Source organism: Neolamprologus brichardi, chromosome 17 (assembly GCF_056152115.1).
Source record: "Neolamprologus brichardi isolate AB-2024 chromosome 17, ASM5615211v1, whole genome shotgun sequence".
Taxonomy (NCBI): Eukaryota; Metazoa; Chordata; class Actinopteri; order Cichliformes; family Cichlidae; genus Neolamprologus; species Neolamprologus brichardi.
The window spans coordinates 18,383,883-18,400,622 of record NC_142120.1 but is presented as its reverse complement, the minus strand read 5'-3'; positions in this window follow the sequence as shown (position 1 = coordinate 18,400,622).

Below are 16,740 nucleotides of genomic sequence, written 5' to 3'. Positions count from 1 at the left end.
GAACTGTGTGAAGGTGAAAGTAAATGAGCAGACAGCTATGTCTTTGTGTACCACCGTAAGGGGCTCAACTAGGAGTATACAAGCTAAAAGATAGCTAGGCGCAATATACTATAATTTTAAAGGTAAGCAACAAGATTTTAAAATCAATATGATATTTGATGGGTAGCCAATGTAAGTTAGCAAGAACTGGAGTAATGGAAGCAAATGTTCCAGTTAGGAGACAAGCCGCAGCGTTTTGAACAAGTGCAGTAGTCTAAGCTGGAAGTCACAAAAGCGTGGATACGTTTTTCAAGATCGTTGCGTGGTATAAAATGTAAAGTGAAGTGAAATTTATTTCGGTCAACAACAACAACACAGATTATCATTTTACATAAAAGTACTCAATCATACAGTAACCGAAAAAGGAACAGGCTGAAGCCTTGTGGCTTATAATTATCCTATCCTTTACCCCACAGGAATAATCAAATCCTTAACCAAGAAAATAAATAGCATTGATAAATAAGTTGTATAAGAGTTTGAAAAGAAATCAATGATAAATCAAGAAATTAAATCAACACAAAGTTATTCATCAAACCAAATTTCCGTAACCTTGTATGATAGCAATTTTTAAATTCTTCCTGAAAAATGACAAAAAAAATCTTTGGCCTTAGTGATTTGGCGCAATTGGTAAAAGCCAGATTTGACTACTGAGGACATTTGTTTATCGAGCTTAAATGAACTCTCCAGGAAAAGACCTAGATTGCTTACAATGTCAGAGAGGAAGCTGGCAACGGGGCCAAATAGAACGGCTAACTGGTCCCGAGGGATGTGACTATCAAACACCACAATCTAAGTTTTCTTTTCATTCAAAATAAGAGAATTGGCTGATAGCCAATCTTTGACCTTTTTCATGCAATCTAACAAGCAGTCCAGTAAAGATGACAAAACATCAGTCAATTGAAAATAAATTTGAATGTCGTCGGCATAACAGTAGTAAGAAATGTTATATTTATCAAAAATAGAGCCCAGAGGTAGCATGTACAAAGAAAACAACAAAGGGCCCAGCACAGACTCGTGGGGCACACCACAACAAAGAGGGGCCACGGTGGACCAGTAACATCCCATCTTGACAGAGAAATACCTATGCGAAAAATAGGATTTAAACCAGTTAAGGGCAGAACCCTTAATGGCTACAGCATGTTATAGCCTCTTTAAAAGAATATTATGGTCCACCATATCACAAGCTGAGGACAAATCCAATAAACTTAAAACGGCGGGGTGACCTGAGTTAGTAATTGAAAGATGAACATTGAAGACCCTCAGCAGAGCTGGTTCAGTTCTGTGGCGTCGTTTAAAGCCAGACTAAAATTTAAGTTTAAGTAGGCTTGTAGATGGAAAAAGACAATTTTCTCTAATACTTTAGAAAAGAACGGGCGTTTTGGAGACAAAGATTACTGTGTAATAAAAATATTCAAGCACTTCTGTAAGAAAATAATGTTTTTGTTAGTTAGCACTCAAATCTATAAGCCACGAACCTAGCTCTGATCTGAGTGCACTGACCACCACCATGTTGGTTTTCTTTGGAAAAAAGTTGTACGCACGAGAAGGGCCGGTGCTAGGTTATCAGCTGAATCTAACAAGCTGCATTCATAAACCACACTGGTGCAAGGCGCACAGACACACACGTCTGCTAATATGTGTGCGTACTAAGTAACTGTCTGGTGGTGCAGTTAATGATACTAGGCTCTCGCTCATTAAAACTGAATCACAGAATTCAAATTCATGTTTCAAGTCCATTAAACATGCTCTAGAACAGTGGTCCCCAAATCCCGGGCTACAGTCGTTTGGTACCGGACCATGAGAGTTGAGGCTCGGGTGTGAAATTTATGGTTTTCAGGGTTTTTATCATAAAGTTTTTATCATTAGCTCAGTTTCCCTGGGTTTTTGGTACCTGTAATAGTTTTATTTTTTTGTATTTATCCACGACACCTTAAAGGCCGGTCCCTGAAAATATCGTCGGACATAAACATGACAGTTTAGAACATGACAATGGCATATGGCTCTAGTTCGGTGACTCAAATGAGTAGAAAGTAGAAAGGCACGCCCCTAACATTAAACTCCAAACTTTAATCCTTATCAATACCCAAAGAGTTATAAATAAATTCACCCACCATATAGTTGTATGAAGCAGGAAAACATCCACAGAAACCAAAACTGTTCTTTGTAAGTGTGTGATTGTATTATTACTGATGGTTAGTTGGTCATTTTACCATGAGGAGTTAGGGTTAGTTGACTCAAGTGGCTATTAGTGGAACTGCACTTGTTTTTGCACTTTTTTTCAGCCTTGGAAATTGCTGTTTGTCTTCATACACCCCTTTAAAAAAGAAAAAAAAAAGCTGAAAGTCTTAACAGACCAACCTGATTAAGTTTAAACCACATATACACAGCATTATGGTCGAGTCCATTCTAATTCATTTTAGACTGGATGACAGATGCTTTACTAAAGGCAAAAGTTATGTGTGAGTTTGCACTCCTACAGTTTGGAGCGGGTGGGCTTTTCAAGTATTCGTCACTACTTTCAGTTGTGCATTTCCTCTTCTGTGAGACCATGCCAGTTACTGCAGTATTGAGTGCTAAATCATCCTGAGGTGTGTGTCATTCGTGGTAGAAGTGTGTCATTTGTTATTTGCTTTTCTTTACTGGTAGTTTGCTTTTTACTTTGACAATAAGCATACGGTAATAAAGACCTACTCACCATGTAATTGTGTTAGCGTGTTCATTTTCAGTGGTTTTTCTAAACTGCATTTGATCAGTCAGAGGTGTTTTTACCACTTTTTTTTTCTTGTAGATATAACACTGTTCTGAAAATAGATCTAATAATCCTACTTATTTTTCACTTTAATTTGCAGGCTGGGGGGGGGGGATCTTGAATTTGTTTTCTTTGTGGAACTCGAGAGATGAGCACTTTGTCAGAAAATGTAAAACAAACTCAAGGTCAGACACACTTTTTCACCTCATTAACTAACCGTCCATTCTGGCACGTTCTCGTATCCTCCCCATCGTTCTGCCTCTCAATTTCAAATCAGGAGTTTAACCTCGAAGCAGATTCTGCTCACGAAATAACGGCGGACCTGGCCACGCACCATGGGAGAATTACCTCCCATAATTATACCGTAATTATGACCGAGATACAATCAGCATTATTCTAAAAAAATAAAACGAAGAAGAAGAAGAGGGGGGAAAAAAGTTTAAATGAGTAGTGGGAGGGAGGGATGGAAAGAGTTGGAGCTTTAGTGTCTCTGAGGGGATTGGTGACAGTCCTGTGAAACAAAAGGAGGCGAATGGACAGAAAACCATTCTAATTAAGCACAGAGAAAAGATGGTGTCTCTGGTAATTATAAAAGTGTAAGAGATTCTTAACTCGCTTAATTTTGTTTCAGTTCTGCAAATTTTAAAAGTTGACTCCAAATGTTGGTTGTGGTGGGGGACTAAAGAACAAACTTTCATGGTTAAAAGTGTAAAATGAACAAACGTACTGCTTATTTATTTGACCTAAGGATACGATCATAAAAACTACACAGTGTTTTTCTAGCTGGCCACAAGAGGCTCTGCAAGCGCTCTGCTGATAGAATCACTCCTGGCTGCAGAAAGTAGGGCCTGCAACAAATAAGCTCTGCCTTCAAATATCCTCAAACTGCCATCCACCTTCCAAATACAGACATCCAAAAAAAAAAAATGTAGGAGGTTTTAAGGCTCCACTTTCCAGCTAGTCATTCTCAGTGTGTGTGCAGCTTTAGTCTGGAGCTGGATAGCAGCAGACAGGACATCTGCTCTTCATATCCGCCTGGTGTGTTGCACAAAGTGGACTCTCTTAGCTGCAGCCATGGGCCCAGCGGCTGCACGGTGGGCACAATTCCCTCTCCAAACACAATTCGGAAAAGGGACTTGTTTATCCAACCATTCAAGGTTTGGATCAGAGGCAGATAATGTCTGGACGGGTTTGAGTCTCCTTTTCCATGTAGCGGCACACATCTGTATCTGAGCTTTCTCTCGAGGACAAAAAAAGAGCCGGTGAAGTGGTGTAAGCTGAGCTGGAGTACCATATACAAACAGAAATACGCAGGTAGGTTATGCATTGCCAAGTATCTGAAGAAGACAGTGTCCATTACAAAGTCACACAGAACTTTAATCTGCTTTATCCTGTTTGAGAAAAAAACAGTTTCTATAGGTCACAGAAAAGTCTCGAGATCCATTTGTACCGCACTTTCATCACTCCTGCGTCACATTTCTTTAATAAAACACCAATCTCAAACATACCGTCACCCTTTTAAGGTCAGTGTGTGTGTGAGGGGGAAAAAAAATCAAACATTTAAAAGCTGCAAAAATGATTTATAACCTGTATATTTCAGATATGTAATGGCTGCAGAGTATCTGCAGGCAATGCCATTACTTATTTCTGAAGGCCCACCTGATTGTAGTCAGACAGACTCACCTAAAACACCTAAAACAGCTCAATAAAGCACCTTGAGCCGTGATTGGGATCTCACTCATATTCCCTCGTCACGAAGATGAATGCATTCGGAGACGAAGGATGAGAGAGTGGGCTGAGTTTTAATAAATTCTGCATCATGCTTCTGCCACGGCGCTCACAAGCTAGTGACAACTGCATTTATTTAAAGACGGGTTGATGAATTAATTTGGGGTTTTTTTTCGGTAATATTATTATTATTATTATCTGGAGAAATATACATTCACAGACAAAGAATGATCATGACCGAAAAATGGAAGCGTTACCGAGACAAAGAGAGAAACTATCTTTCCCTTCCTCCATTTTTATTATTCTTCAAATGTGTTTGACGGGAGGAAGAAGAGGAGAGAAATCCGTTATTGTAAGTGTTCGGCGCTCTTGCCTTATTTCTGCAAACTTTAGTTACTTTTGGTTTTTCGGGGGTTTTCCATCAATGCTCGCTGGATCTCGATAAGAGAAAACGAGAAAGATCAGATAATTGGCCAGAGGTCACTTGCGCATGCAAACGTATCGCAACGCAGCGCGCAAATTCACCAGAAAAAGCTGATCACATGTAAGATGTAAGTTCCTGCATTAAAAACAAGCAAACCATTCATATTAGTATCTTCTGCATCTGCACACATTTCAGGCCGACCGGCAATATCCTTCAGAGGACAAAGTGTACGAAATGAATCAATAAACTCAAAAGCCCTGAAATCTCAAATCCATTAGGCCTGCGACGAAGCACATATTACTTCAAAATGGAGTTGCATTAAGTGTCAGATGTCCGTGATAAGGCTGCCTTCATTTGGGTTTTGCTGTTTTTTCCCCTGATGGGACGCATGAGTGGTGTCTCCTTATCATTCATGCCATAAAGTGCTATCTGTGTCTCTTATCGCCCGTCTCTGCACGAAAGAGGAAAAGAGACTATGACAGGGAGGGAGAGAATGAAGGACAGAACGCAGCGGATGATAAAAATCACTGCTGTGGCCACATGCATGTACACCTGTATGAGTGGACACGGACGCTGTCTCGCTGCCTTAACACGCGCGTATCAAACAAGGCCACGGGTCTGACATGCTCTTATCTTGTGCAGCCTTTCCCTGCGAACAAATGTGCTGCGTTACCCACTCATAGCGCAGGAGGAAATCAAACTGTTGCAGAGGATCTGAAGGGTTTTTTTTTCCTCTCCCTGTTCACTGATGGCCTGTTGTTATCTTTGCAGATGAACTTAGACTCTTCCAGCCAATAACTTTTCAGATGAACTCGCTCTTCCAGCAAATAACTTTTCAGATGAACTCGCTCTTCCAGCAAATAACTTTGATGAAACTGTCAGAATATGTAGATTTCCGATCTTAATTTTGTTGAGACGTGAAAATTAAACCGTCCCCCCCCCCCCCCCCCCCCCCCCCCCCGTACCCCCCTCTTTTCTACTGCGTCATCACTTTGAACGCGGGGGAAAATGTAGTGTAAAGTTAAATCCACATTTTTCAGCTCCGAAGAGTGTCATGGCTTGCAGATTGCACGCACGATGCGACGCGTTGACCCCCCCACTTGATTTAGCTGATGCATCCTGATTTTTCTGGGTTTTTTTTTTCTTTTTAAATATCATCTGAATCTCTTCACTATGCAAGCCATAACCTTAATCTCGCTGCCTTTAACCTTGCCATTCTCCTCCTCTATCTCTCCCTCCTTTGCTCTCTTGTTCCCTCTCTCCCAGCGTTTGTTTATCCAGCACTCTCTCGCTGCCTCTCTGATGAGTGTTTTATCTTGCGGCCCACCTTTTCACACTGCCGCGTTCACAATCACGAGTATCACCCGTAATTATCTCGCCGTATTCCCCCTTCTCGCCCTATCGGCGGCATTCATCTCTGCGCTGGAATTATATGCGTTTCAGCTGGGTGCCGCCGCGCGCCCCCAACCCCAAAGGAGAGGAGGAGGAAGAGGATAGGTTTGGAGGAGGAGGAGGAGGGAAGGAGAACGAGCAGGGCCCAGGTTGGGTAAAGACAAATCTAGTGTGTCGCAAGCTGGAGATTATAAAGCCAGGGGATCCTGACCTGCATCAACATACAGCAGCGCAGACCCACATCTCAGGTGTAATTACTTTGTTTCACAGCTTCCTTTATCTCCCATCGACTTTGCATCTGTCCCCTTTCATACTCCAGCACTCCTGTGCATAATATAGTTGTGGCCACTGTCAAAGTCGCCTTGACCTTCCTGCTTTCTGCCAGTGCCATTGTACCAATAAGAAAACCAATTAATGACTTATCCGTCCATCTCAATGTCAAGTCTTTTTCTAAGGTGTACTATTATGTCTGCTTTTCCGACATGCCGTTAATTAACTCGATGCTTTCGCCTCCTCCATCCAAGCCTCCCAGCGCTCACTCACCCAGCCACGCCGGCATTCAGCGCCACATAATAGTACTGTAGGTGCGAGGCGAGCGGTAGCAGCAGAGCTCGCGCTCACACTCGCACACAACCTGAAACTTCTGAGAGCAACAGAATGTAGAGGGATGGTGGAATGGCGAAGAAGGATATGAAAGGATTTAATGAACAAGATGTCTAAAGGAGAATTCAATGGAGGGGCCAGATAAGGTTCCAAAGTCGTTAAGAGTGGGCAGTGAGTGGCGCGTCTGCGTCTTTAGGTGTAGACGACAGAGAAGTAAAAACCCCCGCTCGTATCCTCAACCTTTCATGAGGGAAGCCCTAACACCTGCTCGGTGTGAAGCCTTTATCACTTTTCATATTCAAATTTCTGAGTGAAATGTCAAAGATGATAGACATATCGCATTTAACTTTTTTTTTCTTTCTGTTACACCAGCCAGCTCTAAAATGCTTTTCACAGCCTGGTTTTAAAGGTGGAAATAGCCTCTGGGGCTCTTGTTAGTGTGTACTTTCAAGTGATTATTCATTTCATGAAAAAAAGGCTTTGAGCTTGTGGTCAAGCTTAACATTTACTTACCTAATAATATGACCTTTTTTGTGACTCGGACAAAGCTGACTGTATTCACAGAAGTACGATTTATGCAGCTGGACAAAGCCTCGGATAACCTGTGGCTATATGATGTCTATCTGTTTCACTCGTCCTTATTTCCATATTTATTTTAATTAGAGTTTGGCAGAGTATTGTCCTTGGGGATAACTATTATGAAAATTATTCCAATATCCTAATATATAAAATTAGAGCTGCTCTGTGTATGCTGTGTTTTTTTTTCTTCTTTTTTGAACTTTCCATAATAAATTATAAACTCACACACAGTCAGAGTGAGGAGCTAGCCGATATCTTTTTTTAATTTTCTAAATGCAATTCATTGCTCCGTACTCGGATTCAAAACACTAATTAATTTGTATTTGATAATTTGCCCACTTTCACGGCGTGACATGAGTGCATTTTTTTTCTTTTTTAAACTTTGCACTGCATGCACAAGTTTAATTAAGTGAGAACTCTTCACATTATCAACATTGTGAATTGTACAATTTTGAAGGAGGGAAAGAAAAAAAAAATGTAGGTCTGCGAGGCTCTTTTTCCACTCGTCCTCTCCACTCTCGCAAATTCCTGCATAAAAGAAAATTTTCCGAATTGAGAGGAGCGATTGCTGGAGGAGGTATACATTTCAAGTTAATTTTACATTGACCTTGTAAAAGGGATTGTGAAAGAGCGTGGATAAGTAAAATAGTAATGAAAAAAAGAATTAATGCACCTTCATCTGCCTGCACTGAACTGTCTCACTTACGGAGCACCCACTCCTCCTCTCAGCTTCGGTACAGTCACACCGTACAGACGCCTTTTATGGACACGTAGCCGGCCTACATTTGAGCTAAATTGTACATTAAACAAGATTAATGAGATTTTGGTTTCAGGGGGCTGAGTTTTAGCATGTCTGTCGCTCGGCTACTGGAAAGAATTGTCTTCATTTTATGTCCTGACCATGAAGAATTGTGCACTTCTAAATTCCTTCACTAAGCCTTCTTTATTAACTCTGAAAAACTTAAAATCAAGCCTTACCTGCGTGAGCAGCCAAGTAGGACAGTGTTCGTGTGAGCGTAGCTGATTTTGTGTTTTGAAAGTCATTATCACAGAAATCTCACCTTCACTCTGAGTTTTGCGCTCTGCTCTGTTTTTGAAAATAAAGCAGATTCACAGAGATTTGTGTGCGATGTCTCAAGTTTTGGTTTAGGACGGACTCGCTCGCTGAACTACTTTTGCTTTGCGTTTCATCTCACATATTACGGCTGAATGTCTTATCATGTATTTGTTATTCAGGTTTCTTAAAAGTTAATACAAAAAACAGCGTCTATATCTAATTAATTTACTAATTATAACTTTATGCAAACTTTGGATTTTTAGTTTTATAAGGTTTTATAAGGTATATGGTTTGAATAAACCACTATTACTGTGGCCTGGTTAAACCACTAGTGGGGTAGGATGGAATCTATCCAGTGAGGTATACTTTTGACCCTGTGTGGATCACAAAAAACCCCCAAATAAATTCAAGCTTTTGTACCTAATTCTTCTTTTCCAAAGTTAGGAAAGATGCATGGATTCATCCATGTCCTGTTCCTTGTGTATAACAAGCCCTCTTACCCAGCTCACCAATTATAATGCTACTAGTTCAGATGAAACATACAACATGGTTATCATAAACAAATTAAAGAAACACACGACAGACTTGTTAACGAAACAAGGGAAATACTAACATCAAATGACAGCATGTGAAAGGTAATTAAATTACCCCTGTCAGTATAGCAGCCTGGTAATCCTTGCTCATTGGCATTGCCTATGTGTTGTGTATTATGTCAGAACAAAATTACCTGGTTAAGGTCTTGTCAAGCTTTTTCTCAGTTAATTAATTGTTTGCAGAATACAGAGAGACAGAAGAGCAACTGGTCGCCCATGCAGGGTACCAGGTATGGTGCAGTTACAGTGCATCTGCTACGCCAAGTGGACACCCAACAGCTGTCCAAGTTTTCAGTCCAAGTACCATCATATTGGCAGCCAAAAAAATACTTCAATTACATTGACCCTTGCCCAAATGGGCTTTTTCTATGCATAAATTATAATAATACTTAATGCTTATAAAGAGGTCATTTGATTGTTGGGGTTTCCTCTTTATTATTGCAGGGTCTATACGTCACAACATGAAGTACCTTGAGGTGGCTGCTGCTGTAATTTAATGCCATATAAATAAAATTGAATTGGTAATTGCTTGCAAATGCAGATACATTCAGAGAAGCTAAATATGGTCTTTGTGTTCTCCATATAGACTTCCTTACTTGAATGCATGTTTGGTAAAGAACCAAAGCATCTGAACAGAAACCTACAAAAATGATCATCCCTTCATTACATATCTTGAATTTTCCTATGAAGATTAGGACATGTTCATTAATTCATTCTTCATAAAGAATTCTTTCAGCACGTTAAGAACAACATGCTTTCCACGTGCTTTGTATGTTAAATTAAATTCATTATATCTCTTGAACAAACTATCAATCTTTCCTCTTTGCTATTCGTCGACTAAAATCTCAAGCACAATCCTCTCGCTGTCGGATCGCGAAACCGTGTCGACCTCCGACGTGTCCATTTCCCCTTTCATTAGCTTTTCGTTTTGTTCATCTGTCACAGTACAAAAAAGTTGACGGAGTCCTGGCTGGGCCCCAAGCCCAGAAAATCATTTAACAGTCCAATCAGAGCAGGGGCCGATCCCAACACAGCCATTAGGGAAACCTGAGCACCTACCCGACCCCCGTCTCTCACAGCCTCTTTGACGTTTTAGACGCTCTACAAATTGAGCATCATCCTCAAACCCTCAGCAGCCATTTTGTCAGTGACGGGTCCAGGAAGGAAGAGGGAGTGAGAACAGACATGAAAATGATGATCATTGGGTTTATGGAAGAGATGGAGAGAAAGAGATAGAAATTAAATATCCCCGCCGACTAGAAGGAGGACTCTAATTCTCTTCCCTCCCCTCCTCGTCTCCTCTCTGAACCCCAACCCTCAGTTCACTGAATCAAAACCGTGATAAAACCCTATTTCTCAGCTTTCATTCTTTCACTCGTCCTCTTTTCCTCTTCGATCCCACCACAAGGGAACACTCAGACCTTTGTTCGCTGAATTGGTTTTCAGATGTTATTTTTTCTTCACTCTTTCTTTCCCTAAGAGCATGTGATTAAAATCACCTCAGTCGTTTAGCACTGATGCCTTTTGTCTCTCCAGTCCCATTCTGCTAAGAGTCAGAGGGCTTACCACTCTACATCTCACAGGTAGGACATAATAGGATTTCACCGCCGCGCTTCCCATCGGTCCGCATATTTAGAGTTTAAATACATGCATATGTATAAATTAAGGCTCAAGGTAATAATCACAGCTTTTAATAAGAAGCAGGGTATAATTTTAACTTTTAAGTCTGCAGGGAGTGAAAACTACTGGGAATATGAATATTTCCCATGGCCAAACATGGCTGTGTTTGGCCAAAGTTATAGCACTTTCACAAAGGCTATATAGTACCGCTCTTATTCCCAAAGAACAAACACAAGTTATTCATGAGCACGGGTTGGCGCATACGACTTCAAGCTGTAAAACTTAATAAAAAGAGAACAAAATGATGACTGTTAACTCGATGAGTAAACGGTAAAACTTTGCAAGTCAAGCTCTTTTTAATTCATTAAATAATGAAAGTATCCTCAAAATTGTCATTGAATGTCATCTGGGATTCAGCAGAATCCGAAGTGTCACATTTGTGTTCTGGTGATGGTTTGTGATGCAGATGCATATAAACTTTATATGTAACAGCAGAGGCAAATAATATCATGAACATATACGGAAGGTGCAAGATGACTTAATAAAAATCTCTATATTTAATTGCTTTCTTGTCGCTCAATGAAAAGCTTCCCTGGAACTGAAATCATAAACTAACAAGTAGCAGAGCTGTTGCAAATGCATGATCAGATGAACGTGCTTTATACTTGGTATTTCTAAATTTAGTCACGTCCTTGTGCTAAGCTCAGAATTGGTTGTTAATTCAAAAAGGTTATTTGTGAACACACAGTCCAACATCGACTCCAGAGAACACCTCATCAAAACATCAGGTCTGGGCGTTGTTCACATTTGCCCTATCTCACGTGAAGCACACAACAGGAGATTCTCCGAGTCAGATGTGTTCTTTCACCTGGAAAGGCTGATGCACGGGTAGTGCACATACTTTGTATTATATTTACCGTCTCTATTCTCACGTGTGAGCGTTTGACATTAAACAGCGCTTACATGATCGAGCTGGCAGGGTAACGACTTTTACCCTGGTACTCAGGGTAATGTTGAGGAAAGTTCAGGGCTGCAGTACGGCTTCAGAGACGCAGGGGATGGGAACAGGCCGTATATTTATGTTTCTCTAAAAAGAAGTATCTTTTTAGTATCTGAACTTTATCAGCACTCGCATCCTGTGTCATAAATACCAAGTTATATTTAGCTCTGAAGGCTTTCATGAGCCTCAAGTGAACAGAAAAGGTGCAGCTTTGGCTTTTTTGTTCAAGGCTGTCTTACGGAGAAAGTATAACGAATGGTATCCATAATAGGAATCTGACATTTTAACCTGGGTACAGTAGTTGAGATCATTTGTTTTATCTCTTAATGTTGTTGTGGGTGGTGCTGCACTGATGTAACGGTGATGACTGGAGTTGTCAAATGCTATCAAAACTCTATTATCCATAACCCCCCCCCCCCCCCCCTCCCCGCCACATCCTCCCCATCTCCACAAGTTATTAACTAAAGTTTATGATCACAGGCTCACCTTAGCCTACACACCCACAGTGAAGGTGAAAGAGAAAACCTGCACTTTTCTTTTCCTATCCTGCCTTTCTTCTTTTTCTCAGTCCTTCCTCCTACCTGTCTTCCTCTTGGTTCAGCCGCCAAAGGCCTTGATTAATGGTCTGCTTTAATTAATACCTTTACAGTACTTAGAGCAAAGACCTTGCAATTAGCATTGGCCTAAAGAGCGTAATCACCTGAGCTCATCCAGATCCTTATCCACAGACTGACTGACTGACTAACTAAATGACTGACTGTTAGGCAGGGGGAGCATGTGTAAGCTTGTATAGTGTAGATGTTCGTTTATTTTTCTCTGAGGTATTGTGAGCTCACTCTTAGAACTCAAATCCAACTTTTTATAGGGAGGAAAAATAATTTTGGCACACCGTGCACTGCGGTAGCCTGAGGTGATATCTTACTTTCCATAGTCTACCTTTCAAATACAGGGAGATTTTCCAAAGTGATCCGCCATTTAAATTTAAAGCGATATAAAAGCTAACACAAAAATAAATTATTCAGGAATGTCTCTAATGTCTTTTCATTAGTTTATGATCGACACAGCAGAACCTGTTCAGTTATCATCTTCTTGGGCACATCAAAAATCCCTTTCACACGACATAAATAGGCCTTTGTACAGTTTTAAAAAAATTCAGATTCTGTGTATGTGAACCATTACATACCTCATTCGTCTCACTGGAGCAAGACAAGCTGGCCAGATAACAAAACGCCATAACATTACCCCACAGGCCAGAATTCAAAGTGGCGCGGGGCATTTCAAATATTTTTGTTAACATGACGTCTGTATATTTTTGCTTCTTTTACTTTACTCACACTCGGCGGTCTTTACGGTCCCTGGGCAGGTTTCACCATCAACATCCAGGTTGTCTTGTTACCCTGACCACTGCATGCTGTGGTGGACTCAGGAGCAGCAAGTGTGATGGACTGCTTATTACTTTAGCATGTCAACATGCTAATATTTGCTAATTATGACAAAAAGTACAAAATGGGCCTGATAAATGTAGGCAGCGGAATGACGACGACCAAGCAAGTTTTAGGGAAACATGACCATGGACTGAGATTGGCTGGTTGGAGATGGATCTCATGGATGGGATCATTCTATCATGAGCGTAGCAAGGACGTAGCTTCTGTTTCTGAAAAGAAGGGTCAAAGCAGAAGTTTCCTAAACCTGCAATGCTTCTAATGGCCAGGAGGGGGTATCTCCTCTGGTTGTATAGGAAAGCTGTCCTCAGCTCTCTTGATCTGTGACACAGCAAACACTGCCCTGTTGAGTTTATAGTCCCAGTCAGCAGTTTTAACTCCTGCTGGATAAAAGATTGTATAAATTATGCCCCTTTTGAAGTCAAAAAGTTAAAGGATAAGGCAAGGAAGTGCTTTAGGGTGGACAGACACGTAGCGGTGTATGACCAAAGCAGTCAGCCACTGATGCAGCCACCCAAGCTATGTCTATCTTTTTTATACAGTCTGTTAAAATGACACAAAGTGAGCAATGACTGATGGACCTGGGTGGACTAGACCTGCATGTGTGTGGGAGGAAGTAGTGGATGTAAATGATTCAATTATTTATTTGCTTTTGCAGTAGAAACTGTTTAATATGTCATCCCTTAGTCACTGGTTACGCAGTAAAGTTTGCAGTTTGTTTCTGATTCATTCCACAATCTGCCTTAATACCTATTACTACAGAGCACATAAAGACAACTGCTTTATTTATTTTTCTGTTTGTTTTAATGGGAACTGGAAAGAGCAGGCAGCGAGGGGGGTGGGGAGATGGGGGAATCACGGCATTAATTACAAACTGATTAGAGGCTCCTTTTGCAGGAGGCTGTATCATTTAATTGAGGGGAAAATAATGATCACAATTCCAGCAACTTCTAATTAGAAAAACAGCTCAAAATCTTATCAGGGCAGCTTGATGCATGTGGAACACACACTGCTTTCGCTTGTACACAAAAGCGCAGACACACACACACACACACACACATACACATCTGGAAATAAACTGTTTCTATGGAGTGTATTCTCTTTTTTTTTTCTTTTCTTGCTGGGATACACACTCGTGCAGGCGTCCCACTCTGAGACAGAGGAGCCAGTTTAAGCACATCAAGTCAACGACGGATTATGTTTGTAGATATTACCCGAAGAATCAGCGGTGCGCTTTCTCAAAAGAGACACAGACAATTACAGATCTGATAACCCCTCAGTTGTATCGCAGTCGTTGCAGTGTGTTTACACTATCTGACATGGCTGAAACAACAGCACAAATAAGAACAGAGAGAAGATTCTCATCTCAACTTTCCTGACTTGCCGCTTATCACAAACCACAAAAATCACAGTGTCAGACAGAAATTGGAATGGAACCAAAAAGCCAAAACACACACACACACACACACACACACACACAGACACACACACACACACCTATACACACACACATACACACACACACACACACACACACAAAACAACAACAACAAAAAATCAAACCAGCATTACATCAAATTTTTCAGCCTGAGTTTCTGTATTTATTGGCGGCAGCTGGGAGTCTTTTGTAATACTTAAAAGGATATTTCCACACAGATAAACAACAGCTGGAAGAAACCTTTCCAAAATGGTTTCTGTTAAATTGGCAAACATTGGTTTGTGTGTCTATGTGCAACCTCGGGGTAGGGGGCTGTTTATTGCATACAGTATGTGACTCATGTTGTGGCTGTGACGATCAGAAACTGCTGCACTCTCACTGAAGGACGTATTAGCTTCCCCGAGGGTCATCGCAACACTTCCATAACGTCCCAAATGGGATTCTCATTCAACAAGAGTCGCGCTGAGTGGGGGGTAACTAAATATTTGTTTACTGTCTTTGCTGCTCATGAAATTTATACACACACAGCTCTATGATTAATAGGCAGTTTTGTCATTGGTATTATTAATGGGAAACCGCCTGATTTATGGGCCACGTCTAGACACACTAACTGCTTTTTGCTCCCTGGCAGCTGATCAACTGATCAGCTTAAATGTGAGTTTGTGCGTCTTTGAAACAGACAGGCGACGGTTTTGTTGCCATTAATCGACTCTGTGTGTTGTTGCTCGCTTGCTTGCAGGGTGAAAATGAGAGCTGTGTATGTGGGTGGCTTCTCCAATTCTTTATAAACAGAGTCATTACAGTATATTAGGCAAGACAGCAGTAAATCAGCTCGCTGACAGGCCTGGCAGAACAGCACAATTGATGGCACCGAGTTGAAAGAAAAAGACGGGCGGCACAGACTAATATTTGATATTGCACTCTCAATTGATTGACTGTATATTTGCAGCTGTCATAATGGGGCGGTTGCAAAATTTCACTCAGAATGAATTGAATTCAAAACATCCACTCTCCTGCTTTTTTTTCTTCTAAAGATCCAAAGCTTAACAGCCAGCAGCCATATTTCTATCCAAAATGGTGAGAAAACGACTCATTACAATACATCAGTCGCACAATTGCACAAACACACACACACACGCATGCACACACACACACGTACACACACACACACACACACACACACACACCATCGTCATCATCATCATCATCATCATCATCATAAAGGTATCCACTTGAGGAGAAATTGGAATCGGCCACTCCCTTGGATCAGTCAGAGTATTCCTTTACCATGCTTCTCAGGCTTGGATTAGGATGCTGTGGCGCTTTGTGTGTGTGTGTGCGTGTGTGTGTGTGTGTGTGTGTTTCGGGAAGGGGGGTCAGGGCTGAGTCTGTCCAGGGAAAGTGTCTGCTTGGCCATCCCTGGCTGAGATGTAAACCTCACCGGTAGTGTGCTGAAAACCGACCGTGTTGTCGCCGGCTGCAGAGCCAAAATCACTGATGCATTTTCGAAAGAGCCCCCCGGTGCCTGAGAGGATGGGGCTGTTAGGCAAACGCACACGCTCACACATGCACACACACGGATACTCGTGAACATGTACAATGCTGTTGCGTGCGCACGCACCTTCTCAAACAATGCTCAAACAAAAGTGCAGGCATATAGCGTAACACTTTGCCAAAGGTACACCCTTGAATGCAAACACACTCACACACACACACATACACATAGTATACGTGTGGTTATACACACACACACACACACACACACATACACATAGTATACGTGTGCTTATACACACACACACACATACACACAGTATACGTGTGTATGTGTGTGATGCTCATCGAGCAGCGAGCCGAGTCGATGTGCCAGGTGGCAGGGGGAGGCTCTCGGCTCAGAACGAGCCGAGAGGAGTAGGAGAGGCTCTTGGCCGGCCTTGAAAGCGAGAGGCACAAACGACAGCAGCAATGCCCAGGTTTGGAAACGGCCAGGGGAGCCCTGGAGGGGTTTCCTGAGCATGCGAGCAGGGAGGATGGGAGGGTTGCTGGGATGGTTTTTGGGCTGCTTTTGGGCTGTGG